This window comes from Clarias gariepinus, chromosome 2 (assembly GCF_024256425.1).
Source record: "Clarias gariepinus isolate MV-2021 ecotype Netherlands chromosome 2, CGAR_prim_01v2, whole genome shotgun sequence".
In the NCBI taxonomy this organism is placed as follows: domain Eukaryota; kingdom Metazoa; phylum Chordata; class Actinopteri; order Siluriformes; family Clariidae; genus Clarias; species Clarias gariepinus.
Genome location: NC_071101.1, coordinates 19,580,899 through 19,602,275, shown reverse-complemented (window position 1 = coordinate 19,602,275; position 21,377 = coordinate 19,580,899). Strand labels below are relative to the sequence as shown.

Here is a 21,377-nt window from a genome sequence, read left to right as displayed (position 1 = left end):
ATTAAAAATCTATACTCTTGAAATTATTTCGAATAGTGGCATGTTTTAAATGTAATATATGTGTATGATCAGATGTTGTTAGTAATAAATTTAGCTTTACTGGCCCAGATAAATATGGTGGCACATAATTGTCCTCTTGTGTTTAAAATTAGACCTGTTTTCTGACTATTCTTGTACCCTGTAAATTTCTGAACTCCTGATGTAGAGAAATGACTATAAAATTATAGCTCAGCTCACCACTGCACATTACTAGAACAAATGCTTTAGGACATGGGTCAACACAAGACAAGACAGCACTAAAACATGAGTCATTCCTGGTGCATGTTCTTTTTTTTTCAACTGTGAGAAAGCCTCACACTTTTTTAGGCAGTTCACACTCTTCTAGTTTGATTTTATTTCTTTCTTCCTTTTTTTGGTAACATATAAAACATTACCAGAAATCAAACTGTCTCTAGCTGGAGGTGGAGCATCCTCACAGAAAGGAGCTCACATGAGCAAATTTTTTAATGGGACACATGAGATTTCAACGCTTAGTTCGACCCAGACATCATGACTCAACATTTGTTTAGAATATTCCTCCCTGCAACTCTCCTAGGCCTGTGTCTGCTTAATCAGGTAGTTACCTGTGTTTTTAATAACTTTGACAATATTTATTGGTAAAAGTTGAGGCATGTTGGAAGAGTGAATAATGCAGTGACTGTTATTATCTTGAGTTGTGCACCTGTTCTGAACATAAAGCATTAGTTTAATCAGTAAAAGGTAACAGCCAGGCATTAGTAAACGAATAAATACTAGAAAAATAATATGCAACTTACAATTGTTAAAAAAACATTAACTGTATAAACTGGCAGCAGGGCTGGGCTGGGGCAAAAAAAAAAAAAAAAAAAAAAATAAAAATATATATATATATATATATATATATATATATATATATATCAGCCCTGGCATTTTTGGTCCATGTGGCACAAGAGCACAAGAGGGCAATTATGTGCCACCATATTTATCTGGGCCATTAAAGCTAAATTTATTACTAACAATGTCTGATCGTACACATATATTACATTTAAAACATGCCACTATTTGAAATAATTTCAATAATTCCAGAACCGGTCCAGTCGACACCATCTACATACAATGCATCTAAAAAAAAAAAAGCATTTTACTGCATATTGTACTGTGTATGACTGTTGTAAAAAATATTGTGGAAAAGTAAAATGTAACTTTTTAAAATTTTTTTACTCCTAAAATTCCAACTCTCATATTCTAAATTCATTACACATATTGTGAAATATTTCAAGCATTTTATTTAAATGATTATGGCTTATAGCTCATGAAAATAAAAAAAATATATATTATCTTAAAACAAGTCAATTTTGGTCCACTCCTCTTTCCAGATCATCTCTAAATCACTAAGGTTTCGAGGCTGTCTCTGTGCAACTTTAAGTGTCAGCTCCCTTCATAGGTTTTCTATTAAATTAAGGTCTGGAGACTGACTAGACCACTCCATGACCTTAATCTGCTTCTACTTGAGCCACTCCTTTGTTGCCTTTGCTGTATGTTTTGAGTCATTGTGGTTCTGGAACACCCATCCATGACCCATTTTTAGTTTCCTGGCAGAGGGAAGGAGGTTGTCGCTCAGGATTTTATGATACATGGCTCTGTTCATTTTTCCATTGATGCTGTGAAGTTGTCCTGTGCCCTTAGCAGAAAAATAAATTTAAATATAAATAAATTTAAATAAAATATAAATTTAGTCCTGTCCAATTCTTTTTACCCCGATTTTCTCCCGAATCTAGTCGTGGCCAATTACTCTCCGTCGCTAGGAGGCTCCCACACACATCAAGGCTACTACAACCACTCAGTCGGGAGGACGAAAGCTATCCCGTGTTTCCTCCGAACCACGTGACGCGAGCCGACCGCATCTTTTCGAACTGCTCGCTCACGCACCGTTAGGGGCGGATTAACACACTCGGAGGAAAGCGCTAACCGCTCCTTCCGTGTGCGCGAGCTCACAGATGCTCCTGATTGGCTGTAGAGCCGTGACTAATGTGGGAGCACAAGTACCTCTCATCCCTCCCCCCTGAGAGAGCTCGGCCAATCAGCTCTCTCTGTGCCTCCGGCTGTGAGAGGAAAACAGCATTACCCGGGGTTCGAACCAGCGATCCCCGGATGATAGGGCGATCGCTTTACCACTGCACCACTCGGAGGCAATGTGCTGAGATTTTTTATTTCTTTGTCATTGGACAAACTTACAAAATCAGCGAGGGGTAAAATAATTTTTTCCTCCACTGTATATTATTATTATTATTATTATTATTATTATCTATGTCTTGAGACTATATCTGACAGGTCTCTATTCTGGCATTATGAGCAGAACCTCAGCTGAGTCAGTTGTAGGCTGTAAGCATGTCACTATTACCATTTTGACAGCTGTGGACACATCGGTATGTGAAAAGTAGAGGAGAACCCTTAACTGATAGGACAAACTCTTGCCATCAGGATGTGTTTCTGCTCCTATAAACAACATACTGTAGTTAGAATGATAAAACTTTACTGAATCAGCTGATTTACTTTTGCTGTGTAAACAAGTGAGCAGTAACAGAACCTCTACTACTTACTTAGTACAATGGACATATGAACATAGTTTTAAAATGATGAAACTTAGAGAGCCGCAGTAACAGTCTGATACATGAGGGAAGGTATTTACATAGAAAGCAAAGTGGAATCAGTATCTGACAGTGATAATTCTATCCATCTGGATGTGTTCCTCTGCTATAATTAAAATATTTAGAAGGATAAAACACAGCCAATTCACCTATAATGAGGGAGCAAATCAGTGGCAACAGTCTGATATGTGTGGGAACCTCTTTACTTAGAAAATATAAGGGAAGTGACTGTGACAATGCACAATGCACAGACTTTTGGTCTGGTGGTCGGGAAACAAGTCAGCAGTAACACTGGCGAGATTTTGACTGATATTTCTTCTCAAATATGTCTTTTCAGTAAATTGGAGCAAAACCATAATACCAGAATAGAGACCCGTAAGATACAGTCTCAAGACACAAGACATTAATAATAATTATTATTATATAATTATGTAATAATGCAGGATAATTAGCATTTTATTCGCATGATGTCAACTACTGTAGGTCACATCTATCTGAATATCCCAAACTACATATAAAAGGGATCAGCACTGGTATTCCCTTATTTCTTATTATATATATATATATTTTTTTTTTTTCCATTTGTACAATAGCATAAATAAATTATGGGTAGTGTATACCAGTGATAAAAAAAAACAATACAACAATACAACGCATGTTATTATAAGTTAGTTTTTAAGGCGTGCGGAATTCGCCGTCTTTTCCGTTGCGGGGATTAAAAAACTGCTAACAATGTCATTTTTGGCCTTTACTGTGCTCCGAATCTCAGTGGTATGCACACAACTGATGTTGGTATTGGTACTCCAGTTTCTACCAAAGACATACAAGTGTAGGCTGATTGGTGTTTCTCATGATTGTGTGTGATTGTGCCCTGTGATGGGTTGACACGTTACACCTTTTTGTACATTACATTAAATAAACTTGCAAGAATAAAAGGCAAAAATTGACAATTGTATAGCACTGAAAAAAGTTTTGGATACAATTTACAAGGTAAATGCAAACTAGATATATGATTCATGACATAATGCATTGTAACACATCATCTGAATGCATACATCGAAATAGACCCATGGGCAGAGGCCAGTCTACATACAGCTTGCAAACGAGCTTTATTCTGACCAGGTTCAAGGTTTGTGCAATAACCAAAAACAAATATTTCGCATTCATTTTTACATCCATTCACTCAAAAGAAATGATTCCGGCCTCAAGTAGCTTTTTTTATATCAATATTTATTATGTCTGTTTATAACTTTCTTTTCTATTTTAGTTAATGTTCTTAATTATATTAAATTATTTTTTATAATGATTTAATTATTATTTGTTAATTTTTTAAAATCATTATTTACTATTGGGGCAATGTGGTGTAGTGGTTATCCCTGTGTCCTCTTGAGTTTAGGGTTCGAGTCTTGGATCTGTTGGTGTGTGAAGTTTGCATGTTCTCATCGTGCATGGTGGGTTTTCTCTAGTTTTTTTCCCACAGCCCAAAGACAAGCAGAATAGGCAAACTGGCATTTCCAAATTCAACACACTGTGTGAGTGAGTGCGCGTGTGTGCTTGTGCACCCTCCGATGGATTGGCACTCTGTTCAGGGTGTACCTTGCCTCCAGACCTCCTGTGACCTTGGACATGGCAAGTGGTATAGAGCATGAGTGAGTGAGAGAGAGAGAGTGTAAGAGTATTTACCATTATTTATTTATGTTCAAGTTACCTTTTGTATTTAAGTGGAATTTGGGGTCACTGGGGTGTGTGATACAATATAAAGCCCACATTTCTTTCCTATTTGATTGTTCAGTACTTTACTGAATAAAGAAGCATGCACTGAGGGCTGTAAGTTAATAAAGTTAGTATGTCAAAGTGTACAAAAGCGTCCGTGGGTGCAGCAAGTGTAAGAATGAATGAAAAAGAAATTGTAGTCTTTGTTGTCCGTTAATGGGCGACAAGTGAAGGACATATAGCTTTATCCTTTGTTAAATTGCTTTGTGAATATTTACTAAATATTATCTTTGATTTATTTTTAATTACACAGTATGATTAAAACACTATTATGAATATAACCATTTTAACCTCCTGAGAACATGAGTGAGTTAAGCATATACTGTTGTATACATTGCAGTTTCTTCTCAGTGTTTCTCTTTATTAGCACAATTAACCTAATCTGTGTTTTCAACCAGGATGTTTGGCAAAAAAATAATACTTAACCCTCCTCATTTGTAGATCATACAAGGTTACTTAGATGATGTATTTAGGAGAAAGTATCTTCAGCCGGGGCCTAATTTCAGTTATTAAGTTCTGGTCAAATACAGTTGTGGTCAAAAATTTACATACACTTGTAAAGAACATAATATCATGGCTCTCTGAATTTTCTCTGATAGAGTGATTGGAACAAATGCTTCTTTGTCACAAAAAACATTTATGAAGTTTGGTTCTTTTATGACTTTATTATAGGTTAACAGAAAAAAGTGATCACATCTGCTGGGTCAAAAATATACATACAGCAACATGAATTAGCAATTTTGGTGGCTTAGAAAGTTGTGTCAGTGAAATGAGCTTCATAGCATGGCCTCTTAACTTCTCGTGAGTGATTATAAGTGACTTCAGCTGGTGACTTTTCTAAGGCCATTTAAATAGGGCTCATTTGATACAAACACCACTAATGCTACAATGGGAAAGTCAAAGGGGCTCAGCATGGATCTGAAAAAGCGAATTATTGACTTTATAAAAAAGGCAATAATAAAAAGTCAGGAAAGTCACTTGGAGCCATTTCAAAGCAGCTGCAGGTCCCAAGAGCAACAGTGCAAACAATTGTTTGTAAGTATAAAATAAATGGCAATGTTTTGTCACTGCCACGATAAGGAAGAAAACGCAAGCTATCACCTGCTGCTGAGAGAAAATTGGTCAGGAAGGTGAAGAGTCAACCGAGAACCACCAAAAAGCATATCTGCCAAGAATTAGAAGCTGCAGGAACACAGGTGTCATTGTCCACAGTCAAGTGTGTTTTGCATCTCCATGGACTGAGAGGCTGCCGTGCAAGAAGGAAGCCCTTGCTTCAAAAGCGGCACCTTAAATGTGCTGATTACAAGGACAAAGATAAGACTTTCTGGAAGAAAGTTCTGTGGTCAGACGAAACAAAAACCAAGCTTTTTGGCCACAATGACCAGCAATGTATTTGGAAAAGTGAGGCCTTTAACACCAAGAACACCATGCCTACCATCAAGCACGGTGGTGGTAGTATTATGCTGTGGGGCTGTTTTGCTGCCAATGAAACTGGTGCTTTACAGAGAGTAAATGGAATAATGAAGAAGGAGGATTACCTTCAAATTCTGCAACATGACCTAAAATCATCAGCCCAAAGGTTGGGTCTTGGGTGCAGTTGGGTGTTCCAACAGGACAATGACCCCAAACACACATCAAAAGTGGTAAAGGAATGGCTAAATCAAACTAGAATTAGGGTTTTAGAATGGCCTTCCCAAAGTCCTGACTTAAACCTCATTGAGAACATGAGGACAATGCTGAAGAAACAAGTCCATGTCAGAAAGCCTTCAAATTTACCTGAACTGCACCAAGAGGAGTGGTCAAAGATTCAACCAGAAGCTTGCCAGAAGCTTGTGGATGGCTACCAAAAGTGCCTAATTGAAGTGAAAATGGCTAAGGGACATGTAATTAAATATAAGCACTGCTGTATGTATATTTTTGACCCAGCAGATGTGATCATTTTTTTCTGTTAACCCATAATAAAGTCATAAAAGAACCAAACTTCATGAATGTTTTTTGTGACAAAGAAGTATCTGTTCCAATCACTCAAAAATCAGAGTTGTAGAAATAACGGGGAACTCAAGAGAGCCATGATATTGTGTTTTTTACGAGTGTATGTAAACTTTTGACCACAGCAAATAGTTTGATATGTTGAACATAGTTTGATATGTTTCTGATGGTTGAAGTCAAGGCGGTCTTGTCACATCTTTTCACATCTTGCCACATCAAAAAAGGGAGACTTTTACATCTTTTCAGAAAAAAAAATGAAAACATTTCTAGGACTCCAAACAATGAGGAAGTAAATGCATACAGGTTAGGTTATTAAATATACTGTTCTAAAATACTTCAGTTGACTTTCAATACTTCTTACTGGAGACATAACGCATACTAAGTAACCCATAATGTGGGCGTTTTAAAGTCAGACAGAATGCTGCACTGCTTTGCATAAAACAGTTGTTTCACATGGAAGAAGAGAGTTTGTATCATTAATTTTCACTGAACCATAGTTAAAGTTCAATGCTGCGGTCAGAGAAGCGCCAGACAAATGTACTGCATCACTACATATATTTGGGGATGGTTGAATATTTTAGTAGAAGACCAGATTATCAATCCATCGACAGGGCTATCATCTGGCATGACCTATTGTAAACTTCATCGAAAATCTGTAGGGTTAACAGGAAAAGTTGAACCCCCAAGAGTAGACAAAGTTCCACCAAGGATCTGGAGAGATTGTCATTTAATATTTTAAAACAAGACTCAGTCCTTTTATGTGTGCAAGCAAAGGATATATAAAGGTAGTACATGCAGGGTTTTCAATAATAGTAACAACAATTTGTTTTGTAAAATATAAACTATATGGCCAAAAGTTAGTGGACACCCATTTATCACACTCGCATGGGCTGGGTAAAAATGTAATTGTAAATTTGAGCATGAGTAAGCAAGCAAACTCATCTCAGTGTCAAGTTTCTATTTATATTTACACCACCATTGTACTGTATTGTATACAGCTTTGACAGGTTTATGTATATTGTTGGGAGTGTTGCATCCTTTGGAGGGACAAACTAAAAGTGGTTGGGTGGATTTCTCCAGGAAGCATTCTGATTATCTATAAATAAAAGTGGCACTGAATAGCATGCCATTGGTTTACAAATGTACTCCGTCACTGGCATATTCATAATCAGGCTCCAGATAGGGATATAGTGTGATCAGGAAAGAACAAGGAAATACTCAATAGCAGAGCTCAGCATTACAGATTTGCATATGCATGACTTTTTAAGGAACAGAGCAAAACCATGGAGCCTAAAAAGAGAAGCGAAACAAGAAACAGACGAGGCTAACTATAGACATGAGTGTACAAAACCAAAAAAGCAAGTACGCAACAAATGTTAAAAGATCATTAACAAATATATAACATGGTATAGACTTGATTTGGAATGTTTTATTAAGTTCAAACTATGTTTTAATGTGCCAGACTCATTTGCATGATAATCTGATATACTGATGAGTTTTCCTTTGTAGCATAAATATTTTCCTAATGGTAGAACAAGTGATGTGGTTAAAAACTGATGATAATGTGTAGTGTTGAGCTCTTGTCACTTATCAAAATCTTTTATCCAGATAATTTTTGTTGTTATTTATTTACTGTGGTTTTTTCTTCAGGAATTGAGTTTTGCTCATTTAGACTGCTGTGTTTACATCAGTGCCAACACACTTTAGGTAGCTGGTTGAAATGGATGACTCATTTTAGTATTTTCTGTCTATATGGCTCATAGATAAGCCAGTAACAATGCTTTTTATGGTTGTATAAGGAAGTTTAAGAGTCGGGCCTTTTTATTTTTCTCTCTTTATGTGAAACCTATCATAGCTATTTTAAGCCAATTTGCATATAATAAAACACAGATGGCTGTTTAGTGTAGTGTGATATGATCTCCATCTGTTTTAGAACAAACCAGAATTACATTTTTATAGCTTTATTTTACATACTGTTTTTAAATGTTATTTTTAAAAACAGTATGTAAAATACTGTTTTTAAATGTTATTTTTTAAGGCAACAATACTTTTTTTTACAGTACTGTGAAGATGTTTTGAATAAAAATCTGCACTCATTTGTGAACAAGGAGACAACAAAACTTTGTAAATTAAAATTGAAATGGATTGTGAAATATTGAATTGTCTTGTAGTACAGTGTTATTAATATCATAACCTTTATGCATTTACTACCTTATCTTCCTAGAAATACTTTCATTTTATTTTCTGAAAAGATGTACAAACTTTATTGGAATTTTATTATAATTCTGCTAATTTTAAAGAGGGTTTGGAGTTGACACTGCAAACTTGGTGGGTTTAGACATACTGATATAAATTCAGATTCAAAATGATTGGTGTGCTGTATAAAATGTATTAAAAAAGTGATTATTCAAAATGTGGTTAATTAGCCAAATCTTACATAAAAATATTAAATAAATATGTTCGTTAATTAAAGCATTTTTCCTAAGAAAAAGAAATATAAAAATTATGAAAACATGGGACAGTTATTGGAAATCACTAGGATGTATAAGTAAAAAAAAAAACTGAAGCATGTTTTCACTTTTTGTTTTACTTCTTGAAATGTCTTAAGTCTCTTGTGTGTCTAGGAACTCTCAAGTGGTCATCCATGACTTCATGTTTCATTGGGGTATTTATTAGACGAATATCCAAATGGAATGTGATGAAAGTATGACCTCTCTAAACCAGGCAGTTGTAATAAAATTAGTTCCAACCCTGAAATTTAGAGCCAGTAACTAAGAAGTTGATTAGACTTGTAATAAATCAGGATAGAGGAGGAATGGAGGTGTATTTTGTGGTAGTTAAGAGGTGAGAAGAATAACAGCTGCTGAATTGTAGAATATGGAAGTGTTCTGGTGTCACAAAGTCACCAAATTTAGTCTTAGATTGAAGAAACATAATGGCAACAAACAATTTTTAAATTTCTTCCATCTAACCACAAATGTTCCTGGAATTTGCCAGACACTATTGGAATTGACATCAGTGGTCAGATGAGAACAAAAAATGACTTTCTGACAACTTACACTCAGTGTTGGTTTGGCATAGAAATATGGTTATACAGCAAAGAACCTAATCCATTCTTTAATTTAATAGAGGATCTGTGATGATCTGGGGCGGATTCTCCATGAGACACTGATAACCTTGTTAGGAATAATATACTTACAAGAAATACAAGGACATTTTAAATTTAAATTTGGCTTTGTCTGTGAAGAACCATAATTTGGGTATGGTTGAATATTTCAGTAAAAGACTGGATGATCAATCCATCGACAGGGCTATCTTCTGGCATCTGACCTATCGTAAATTTCATTGAAAACCTGTAGGGTTAACAGGAAAAGATGATCCCCCAAGAGTAGACATAGTTCCACTTAGGATCTGGAGACATTGTGTATTAAAACATGCTCTCTGATTCCTTGATTTGTTTTCCCTGACGTCATTTAATATTTTAAAACAAGACTTAGTGGACACCTATTTATCACATTCGCATGTGCTGGGTGAAAATGTAATTGTAAATTTGAGTACGTGTAAGCAAGCAAACTCATCTCAGTGTCAAGTTTCTATTTATATTTACACCATCATTATACTGTATTGTATACAGGTTTGACAGGTTTGTTATGTACCTTGTTGGGAGTATTGCATCATGCTTCTGAAGGGACAAACCAAAAGTAGTTGGGTGGATTTCTCCAGGAAGCATTCTCATTATCTATAAATAAAGTGGTACTGAATAGCATGCTATTGGTTTACCTGTATTGACTTCTTCCAGGAAGTTGAAACAAAATTTCAGCTACATAATGGGTTTTTTCAGAGTCCTTGGTTGAAACCTGTTCCTTGTTTAAAATGTGCAACCTTGTGGAGATTAAAGTCAGTTTACCCACTGTTCACTAATTTATTAGCAATTGTGTAATGTTCTCTGTCTCAGCATTGTGGTTCACCGTTTGTCAAGATGACACAAAAGGGTAACATCAGAATCAGTCTCTAGCAATTTCCCAATTATTATTATTATTATTTTTGATGTTTGATGTTTGATGAAGCAGCATTATGTAGCAGGGTTGTGTTCCTGTCTCAGAGCCTAAGGTCCCACAGGGCAATGCTGGAAGATTCTGTGTTTTTAAAGAACCAACATCTAATTCCACTTCAACGAAAATGCTAATAACACTTATTTAAAAAATCGTAAAGAAGAACTTAGAACTGCATTGTCCTTTTCTGTGCCTACTCTTCTGTTCTACAGGTTACTACTGGTTTTAGTAATAAATGAACTGTCTTGCGCTGTTTGCACACACAGACACACACACACACATGCACACTACTGTACATATATACAGTGGTGTGAAAAACTATTTGCCCCCTTCCTGATTTCTTATTCTTTTGCATGTTTGTCACACAAAATGTTTCTGATCATCAAACACATTTAACTATTAGTCAAAGATAACACAAGTAAACACAAAATGCAGTTTTTAAATGATGGTTTTTATTATTTAGGGAGAAAAAAATTTCAAACCTACATGGCCCTGTGTGAAAAAGTAATTGCCCCCTGAACCTAATAACTGGTTGGGCCACCCTTAGCAGCAATAACTGCAATCAAGCGTTTGTGATAACTTGCAACGAGTCTTTTACAGCGCTCTGGAGGAATTTTGGCCCACTCATTTTTGCAGAATTGTTGTAATTCAGCTTTATTTGAGGGTTTTCTAGCATGAACCGCCTTTTTATGTCATAGCACAACATCTCAATAGGATTCAGGTCAGGACTTTGACTAGGCCACTCCAAAGTCTTCATTTTGTTTTTCTTCAGCCACTCAGAGGTGGATTTGCTGGTGTGTTTTGGGTCATTGTCCTGCTGCAGCACCCAAGATCACTTCAGCTTGAGTTGTCGAACAGATGGCCGGACATTCTCCTTTAGGATTTTTTGGTAGACAGTAGAATTCATGGTTCCATCTATCACAGCAAGCCTTCCAGGTCCTGAAGCAGCAAAACAACCCCAGACCATCACACTACCACCACCATATTTTACTGTTGGTATGATGTTCTTTTTCTAAAATGCTGTGTTACTTTTACGGCAGATGTAACGGGACACGCACCTTCCAAAAAGTTCAACTTTTGTCTCGTCGCTCCACAAGGTATTTTCCCAAAAGTCTTGGCAATCATTGAGATGTTTTTTAGCAAAATTGTGACAAGCCTTAATGTTTTTTTTGCTTAAAAGTGGTTTGCGTCTTGGAAATCTGCCATGCAGGCCGTTTTTGCCCAGTCTCTTTCTTATAGTGGAGTCGTGAACACTGACCTTAATTGAGGCAAGTGAGGCCTGCAGTTCTTTAGATGTTGTCCTGGGGTCTTTTGTGGCCTCTCGGATGAGTTGTCTCTGCGCTCTTGGGGTAATTTTGGTCGGTCGGCCACTCCTGGGAAGGTTCACCACTGTTCCATGTTTTTGCCATTTGTGGATAATGGCTCTCACTGTGGTTCGCTGGAGTCCCAAAGCTTTAGAAATGGCTTTATAACCTTTACCAGACTGATAGATCTCAATTACTTTTGTTCTCTTTTCACCGTGTAATGTACCAACTCTATATTTTTTATGACCAACAAACAAACAAAAATAAACTTAAACCAGTTAGAAGGCACAAAACCACCACCACCACCATTCTACAGCACATAGTTTCTATTTGCAAAACAAAAAAAAACAAAAGTTTAACATTTTGGCAAAGCTAATTTTATAAATGCTAGGATTCCTAAGACAGATAAGATAAGATAAGATAAGATAAGATAAGATAGGTATTTATTGATCTTAAAGGAAATTGTTTATCCAGCGGCTGCATATTTAAAAAGATACAAATACAATAGGATCAGGGGAAAGATAAAATACAATATAAACAGATATAAATAGAATAAAAAATATATAGAGAATAAATTTTAAAACTACAGACTGTACAGAAAGGTGCAGAATTGTCTCTTTTGTGTAATGTACATTTATGTTAATGCACCCAGGATTTATATTGCACATAATGTTTGATATTGTATATAGTGTAGTAATGGTATTGCACACCAGATATATATAAATATTGCACATGATTTTCATAATATTGTATAATTGCATGTGATAGTTATTGTGATAATATTGCACAATGTATCGTGATTAAGTTCTATTGATTATTCTGTCATGACAGCTCCTGAATGAAGGGGGAGGAGTTATAGAGCTTAATTGCCACTGGTATAAATGACGTCCTGTGGTGGCCAGTTGTAATAGGCATCAGATTCATCAACACACATAATCGCAAGTAAAATTAAAACTGCATTCATGGGGTGTCAAAAATGATCGAAAAAAAATAAATTATTTCCTTAATTAGAAAAATCTTGCGATCTTCAGAAAGTTTTGATAATACAAATCCAAAACATTGTTGCAGTAATGTTACTGTCCATTTTATTTTTGTAGGTTAAAAGTTTATTAGATTGAATTAAAAAATTAAAAGCACAAATCATCAGGAAATAAGACCATCCGAGATGCGTGTGAATGCCGTCAGAGCAAGTAGGCGGTCTACCGCTATCTTAGCTTGCTAAATTAAACAACTTTCGTTAAAATGGCTAAAACTGAACGGTCGAAAGTGTGGCTATATTTCACAATAAAGGATTCAGACACTGCGACGTGCAGCAAATATTTTACAGCAGTTGCGTGTAAAGGGGGAAACACATCAAATAAAATTTTTTGTTCAATAAAAATGTATTCTTGAGTCATCCACCATCATTTTGTGGCTTTTGTAAAGTATTGGTTTAAGCACCGCTTTGGTACCGGTACTGTTTTAAAAGTATCGATTTGGCACCGATATCTAAAAAAAAACGATACCCAACCCTACTCCTTATTCAGCCCACTACAGCAAAATCATCTGAGAACTTCTCCAGATGGCAAAACTGTCAGCGGTGTCTGAAGTCTAAGGTGTAGAGTGTAAACAAAAAGGGAGATAGGACTGTCTCTTGGGGGGCCCCTGTGCTGCCTGAAGTGATGTTATGCAGCCTCACATATTGTGGACGACCTGTTAGATAGTTCGTAATCCAGGTCACAAGGAAAACATCCACCCGCATGTCCAGTAGCTTATTACTAAGAAGCTCAGGTCTGATTGTGTTAAATGCACTGGAGAAATCAAAAACATGACACTTACAGTGTTACCCGACTCCTCGAGGTATGTATATGCTCTGTTCAGCAGATAGATGATGGCATCCTCCACACCAATGCGGGGCTGATAGGCGAACTGCAGAGGGTCCTGGTATGGTTCTACGATTGTCCGGATGTGCTTAAGGACCAGTCTTTCCAGGGACTTCATAAAATGTGACGTCAGAGCAACAGGCCTGTAGTCACTGTCTTTGGGTGTTAATTCTTAGGCACGAAAACAAGGCATGATGTCCTCCACAGGTCAGGTACAATCATTATGCTCAGGCCCAGATTGAAGATGTGCTGAAACACTCCACACAACTGAGTAGCACAACCTCTAAGAAACCTAGGACTGAGTCCATCTGGACCTGCGGCCTTGTCTGAACGTAATCGCTTGAACGCTCCTCTCATATTACAAACATTAGTATTTGTCTGTGTTAAATGTACCCAATTCCAATAGATTTAGTGATGAATAAGGAAATTGGCCTGAAACACAGGAAGATCTTCGGCTACGTTTACACTGCAGGTCTTGATGCCCAATTCTGATTTGTTGCCTATATCAGATTTTTTTGTCTGTTTACACGTTCTTTCAACTATGACTCATATCCGATACACATGTTTGGGTATCGTTTTTTTTTATATCGGTGCCAAATCGATACTTTTAAAACAGTACCGGTACCAAAGCAGTGCTTGAACCAATAATTTATAAAAGCCACAAAATGATGGTGGATGACTCAAGAATCCATCCAAGAATAATTTTTTATTGAAAAAAAAAAATTATGCTTAAAATTAAATATATTAAAAGTTTTAAAGTATATAGGAATATATAAAATTCGTAGCAGCTGTCTTCTATGTGGTAATCAAACGCTCAATCCACACACCTTTATAGACCCTGGGGCGCATGGCATCACCCCACTCCTATGCCACTCTAAATTTACGTATCCGCCATGCATTCCTCTCACTCCCAAACTATGGACCTCAAGCTAAGCTTCACACTTCACTTTTATAGCACAGAGAAAGTCAGTGATTCGTTAACAATTATCATCCACCAGCCATGCTAGATACAGTATAGCAGCCAGAAGAGCCTTTGGAGTGAGCAAGGGGCGAAAAAAGATTTGGGCGTGTACCCGTCACTGATCCATCCATAAAAAAGAATAAAAAAGTATACTCTGCCTGTCACATGCACACATAGAGATCAAAGGGGGCTTGAGCACCTGCCCTTTTTATTCCTGGAGAGAAAGTGCCCTTTTTTCTGGGGTGCTCATTTTTTATTTTTTTTTATTTTTTTTAAATATATATTCCTGTTTGCGCACAGCTTCCCTGTCAAACAAATATATTTATTGAAGAATAGTATATCTAAATATCAGGTCAGGAGTTCTGAAGCGAACATCCTGTGAGTCCATAGCAACGCTCTGTTCTTCATGTTCTGTTAAACTCCGCACAGCGGTCTTTTATCAAGAAATAACAGACCGCATTCTACATTGGAATTTAACCAAGCCATCATGTAATAAAATAAGTTAGTAATAAGCTTACTAAATAAGCTTAATAAAGTTACTAATAAGCATATATCATAGCATAAATTGGTGAATTTAGAAGAAATCTACAGATGCAAACAGATGGAGGATAGATACACTCTAAAAAATGTAGTAAATCTGAGTAACTGCATTTGGTACATTAATCAATAAAACTGAGTAGAAATAAGTTAACATTAAACATTAAAAATAACAATATTTATAAAATAACTTTTTATTTATGAGTAATTTAACTTTTTTTTAAAGTTTCCTCTAAACCTTTATAAAATAGTAGTCCATACAACCACAAATACATACATGACAATGGCAAAATAATTAAAATGATGTAGTGCCTTGTGCAAAAAATAAACAAATTATTAGTTAAACACACCCCTCTGCTTGATGCAGTTATTTTGGTTATTCTAATCTAAATATATACTTGAAACTAGTAGCATTATAAAAACGTAATTATGAGAAGTGCCCTTTATTTCACTTGAGCCCCTGCCCCTCAAAATGTCTGTGCACGTCCCTGCCAAAAAGTCACCTTTTGGATTTAATTAAGCTAATAGGTAATTATCTTTTATATAATTACTGCAGATATGAATATGCTTCAGCTGGAAACACATTATTTAACCATAACTGCAGTAGTGACTAGCTTCTTAATTTGTAAACAGTCATGTCAGAAGACATATCCTGTGGTTGTGGCAAAGATGTTACTCTTTTTAAGAAGAGTCAATTTAGTGGTTTGAAGTTAAAGTTGAATATATTTTTGAATGAGCATGATGGGAGATCTTAAACATATTCAGTGGAGTTTTCAGTGTTTCAGTGTTTTGTAGAAGCTGATGATATTAATAATATTTCTATATCATCTCCTCTCTGCAATGGTGTAAAAATGTAAGTGACACTATTACCATACAAAAGCTTTTACTGAAAATAATAGTCATAGTCTTTACAGTAAGTACTCTGTGCATACTTCCTAGTCGTAAGTTGTGTATGTACAGTGTGGGGGTTGGGAAGTGAGAAGTATGCAGAATTGTCTCTGAACAAAAAAATCCAACATTTAATCAGCAGACAAATGGAGATCCAGTTTTCTGTATAGCTGCATAAAGATAATTATTGTAATGTCAGTAGATGTGTGTGGAGATAGAAGAGCAAATATAGGAATTGTTTTATATTTATCTGTATAGTAAATATATATTCAATTGTTTACTTTTAAACTGCTATCAATTCTTCATACACAGTAGTAATTGTCCAGTGTCAGTTTGAGCAATTTGATCCAGCCTGCCTGAATGCAATACAATGTGTCTGTAAAACCGCTAATAATGTACTGTAGGTCTGTTTTTTGAATAAAGTGTTTTAGTGTTCACATAATTCAAGCTTTGTTGGTGTTTTCCCCCTAAATATGCAAACTATTCTAGCTAATCTGTTATTCAATCAGTCATGATAGTAAAACTTTAAAGGACTACAGTGGCAGTCTGCAACTTGTCTCTTATAATTATTTTGTGCCTTATGTGCCTAAAGGTGTTTGGGGGGAAAAAATACTTTTATGCAAATAACCAGTCCTTTGTAAAGCTGCCCAGTCTTGTCTAGCTTTTAATTTGTTAATAAATTTTACATTTATCATATATATTTTAAATGGGCCATTATTTAGATATTGTTTAACCTTCATGAAATGAAAGTTTCATGAACAAAGGAACACTAATTTTAAACCTTGTGATCTGATAATAATCTAATCAATAGATAACATACTGTGAGCACCAGTCCAGGGAAGTAAATATAGCCCTACATAAAACCACACATGCATAGAAGTGTTAAAACAGTGGAATGACAGAAAAGCTTGAGTTGAGAATAGCTCATTCCTACTGAGGACTTTGCCTCGACGGCTTCTTATGTCATGCATGCAAAACCCTGATGTTTTTAATTTTTTGTAGTCTTTTACATAATATGCTGCTTTTTGATTGTATTTACCTGCGGAAACAAAACTGTATATGAGGTGCTCCAGCAACGTTGAAATAGTAACAGAGAATGAACCAGCAAGTTAAAATAGTAATTTTAAAAAAGGATGAAATTATTATTGGACATGACCACAGTGCAGTGAAGACAGAATGTATATATGCCTATTTATTGTAATGTCAAAAAAGGAGAATACATAAGGAGATTTAGAACTTTAAAAATAATCTTATCTTTCCAATCAGTAGATATGTATTTGCCTATAATGTGATCAGATATTAGCAAATATGCAGTTTCGTTCTTAACACCACAAAATGAGACAGCGTCATTTGTCATCTTTAGAAAACAAAGTGTTATGTCTAGTTTATATCCTGTAGGACTGCACAACATGTGCTGTAGTATCATAAATATTGTATTTTATATGGTTTGTAAATGAATGGCTGTTTTCAATTGGCACTTTAGCTTGATATAGAAAACTAACGTTTTGGTGCTGATAAACTACGACTATGATGTCGAAATAGAGACAAACAATTCTGAAGACATCTGTTGTACATTATATCTGGTTATTTTTTTCAACAAAAATTTAATTAAGCAATATCACACTAATGGAGTGCTGTTGTGCTGGTTATCAGCATGGCTGGGATGCAGATGTAGCCACAAGGGTGCACAATGAGTGTGGAAGACATCACACTCGTGATAATATCTTGCAGAACAACTTTGAATGTGATAATGCTTTTATACAATAGTCCAGATTTCTATGTAGAAACTATTGGTTGTATAATATAAAATTATTTCATAATTCTGTTTTATTACAAAAACATAATTGTGTCGCGCTGCACACTTCTATTTTTTTTAGAGGATTGTAAATGGTTGTCCGACTAAACTCATAAAAATTTATTTTGTCAAAACTAATCAGATTGTTCTATTTATGTTGCTCTGTATCAAGAATCTTATGAAAGTGCAAAAATGATCAAATACCATCACTTTAAACATGTTCCACAATTATAAAAGGAATGTAATGTGTAATACATTTTTAGCCTGTTTTTTTTTCTATTATTATTGTATTCACTCTACTATAAACACCACTAGTGTGTCTGCTGGGAGTCAAATAGCAAATATCAATTTCACAAATACTGATAGCAAAAACAGGTGCTTTCAAGTAAATTGCAATGTATAAATCCCTATACCTTACATTTTTATTATTTAAAATTTGAAGGTCTAATTGTTTAATAAAGCTTATTACATTTTGTTACTCTTAATGGTATTCTGTATTATATTAAGCTTTATGTTTGTTTTGCCTCTTCTTTCTTTCAGAGTATACATACAGATGGTCAAAATACAACTTCAGGTTAGTAATTTGTTGCATTGATGAACTTGATTGAAGTCAGGCCAATACGGCTATCAGTCCAGTCAGATCAGTTTTGCAGTGTGAGACAGTGAGCTGCAGTCATCATTTAGTTTAAAGTCGGTCAGTAAATGAGTGTGACGTATGCCTGTCAGTGAAATATCATGAGAGACAATTAAAAAAAATGTGGTGACGTATCTATGATCAAGGGGTAACCAAGTCACTCCTGATTAAACTGAGTTACTGAACTGAACAGATTGATTTCAGTGTTATGCCTTAAGGTAAACAAAAAGTAGAGGGCACTTTAAAGGAAAAAAAGCAGGTAACCTGAAGGAGAAAACCTTAATCATGTTTAAAGCATTTCCCAGCTTTTTGTGCTTTATGTCAGCTGGAGCCAAATGAAGGTCAACAGCGCCATCTGCTGTCACAAAGCAATCACACGAGATGAAAGTTCTCTAACAAGATTGTGCTGAAAAATGTTTAAGATCTAGTTCGTTTTGTTTTGCATTTCACGTGTACATAATGACAATGTGACTGATTGATGAAAGATATTTGTTTTAAGTACAAATGTTTGAAGAATTTTATCCTATTTAAATGTCAAATTCATTAGTTTTAAAGTACTGATAGTATGGAAATCTTTTTTCCTTTTCCCCAAATTTTCTTTGTTCTGAAAATAAAACAATTAATTGCATAATAACAATACAGAAAAAGGTTTAATGTGTGAAAAAATAATAATAATAAACTACCACAAAAAAAAACATGAAATATCATGTTTAGCACATGTATTCTGCAGACCTTTTATTACTGCACTGCTTAAGCACCATGGGATAAATGTTTATGGTTTATTCATTACATTATGATGACATCATCAAATATTAGTCAAATAATACAGTAGTTTAATCTATTCCGTTTTCCCATTACACCTTAAAAACACAGACCTGAATGTTTAAAAGATTGAGGGTGTATACTCTGAGCATTTGACATTTCCACATGCTGACATATTCATAATATATTGTGGCAAATTTACCAATTTCAGTGTCATTCCTTTTCCAAAAACCTGTATTTTTACAAAGTACGAGCAAGAAATAATTATATTAGATATAATGCAGTGACTAATGAACAATTCTGTGTCGTCATGTGTTCACCAAACAGACATTAAAGTCATTTATTATATTTTCTGAGTGTAGGATACAGTAAAATATTAAAATTTCTTGCTGTAGCTCTTAAAATTCTTAAAATACAGTAAGTGATGAAAATATATCTTTCAGGTCTTTAACATGGAAACACAACCCTAACAGCTTCACAATAATTTAAATTTCTACTACCACCATTACCATTTCATACACTTTGTCTACCATGTCACTGGAACGACAACTACAATCAATTCAGCTGAACAAACTAGCAAAGCAGTAACTGAAAAGCCAATGCAGCACAATCGATCTAATAAAGGCAGTGCTGGCCAGCATAGAAAGACACCAGAACAACCACAGAACCCAAAATATCTGCATTGCATGTGTACACATTTAAATAAAAGCAGTCCATCTATCAACCCAAAGTTTTCTGCTCTTTTCTTTAGGTACCTTCAGTCAAAATTAACAACATGCACAACATTACAAACAAAGAACAGAACATGTTATATAGAACAGCATAACATATCTCTCGTTTGTTTCTTGTACGTGTGCATTAGAAACTTTCTCAGGCTTGGTTACTGAATGTGTGCCCTTGTTGGTTTGATAAATAAAATTTGTATTTGTGTCAAATTGTGATCAGTAATTGTGGAGCTGACATATTTATTACTTATTTGCTATATACAGTTGATTGTCTAAGTTTTGCAAATGTGTAGCTGTATTTTTCTATATTTTGGGCATCTGTGAATATGCAGATTAAGGCACAATTTATATTCTCCAAACATTGTTTTATATTTCAATTAATTTATTAACTTTAATTACTTTAATAATATTATTTGTTTGTGTTAATTCCACAAGGTGTTACCACAAGTGATGTTACCAGTGTTTCTACTGAAACCACATCATCTGTGTCTCAAACCTCGAATGTGACACCTGGGAGCAGTGATACTGAAGTCTCTACAGTTACTCAAACTACAGGAGCAACTCAAATCTTAGCATCCACTAGTAAGACTTGTGCTTACAAATAATGTTATTCTGCAATAGGTCTTATAATTGAAATATTGAAATTAAAACATTAGTATTAAGTCTGTTGTTCTGTATGTGAGTGTTGGTGTCTCCTAATTGGTGCAAATTTAGCATTAGTTATTGTAAAATAAAAGCTGTGTGCAGCTGCTTTATGTGAGTAAGTCTTCAGTAGCAACACCTAATTTGTTAGTTCCTGTTAGAGACAAAAATAAAAAACCTTTTTTAATAAAAAACATTGTATTTGTCCAAAGAAGGCAATTTGCAATGACGTGGGGTTAATGCACAATTTATATTCTCCAAACATTGTTTTATATTGCAATGATAGATTTTAATGACTTTAATAATATTAACCCTGTGTTAATGTGTTAACCCTCTGGGGTCCGCGCACGCATATGTAAGGGTCCGCCACTAGAGGACACTGTTTTTATTTTGTAGTTTTTGTTGGCCGACTCAGTTTCCCAGCAGGCACCTCGGTCAGGTGATGCGAGTGCACACCTAAACCGAGGTAGCCATCAATCAATCTATAAATAGCTGTTTAGACTGGGAAACTGGGTCGAGCATTTTTGGTAACACCACTGTCACTTGTGTGGGCATTTAGTTTTAGTTTATTTCTGTTCTTTGTTTAGTTTAGTTTAATTTTAGTTGTGTTGACTTGGGCTCTCTTATTGGCAATGTTTCTGTGTATGTTCTGTGTGTCTGTGTTAGTGGAGCTGATTCAGTCCTGTCCTCCTGTGTTCTTGTGTGTTTAGCTAGAGTCAGGTAAGTAGTTGGGTGTGTGTTTGGCTAGGAGCGTGTTTAGCTAAAATCTATGTTGAGTTATAGTAAC

At 35.3% G+C, this 21,377-nt stretch overlaps 1 protein-coding gene and 1 long non-coding RNA gene across 2 annotated transcripts in view; both read left to right on the top strand.

Annotated features, from left to right (window-relative positions):
* The window catches only part of LOC128540429 (receptor-type tyrosine-protein phosphatase eta-like), a 138,648-nt gene that overhangs the window by 81,829 nt on the left and 35,442 nt on the right, over nt 1-21,377 (top strand). The window lies entirely within an intron of this gene.
* On the top strand, nt 524-20,510 carry LOC128505658 (uncharacterized). Its single transcript, XR_008355601.1, has 3 exons — nt 524-615; nt 18,368-18,401; nt 20,384-20,510. It is a non-coding gene; the product is annotated as an uncharacterized LOC128505658 (long non-coding RNA).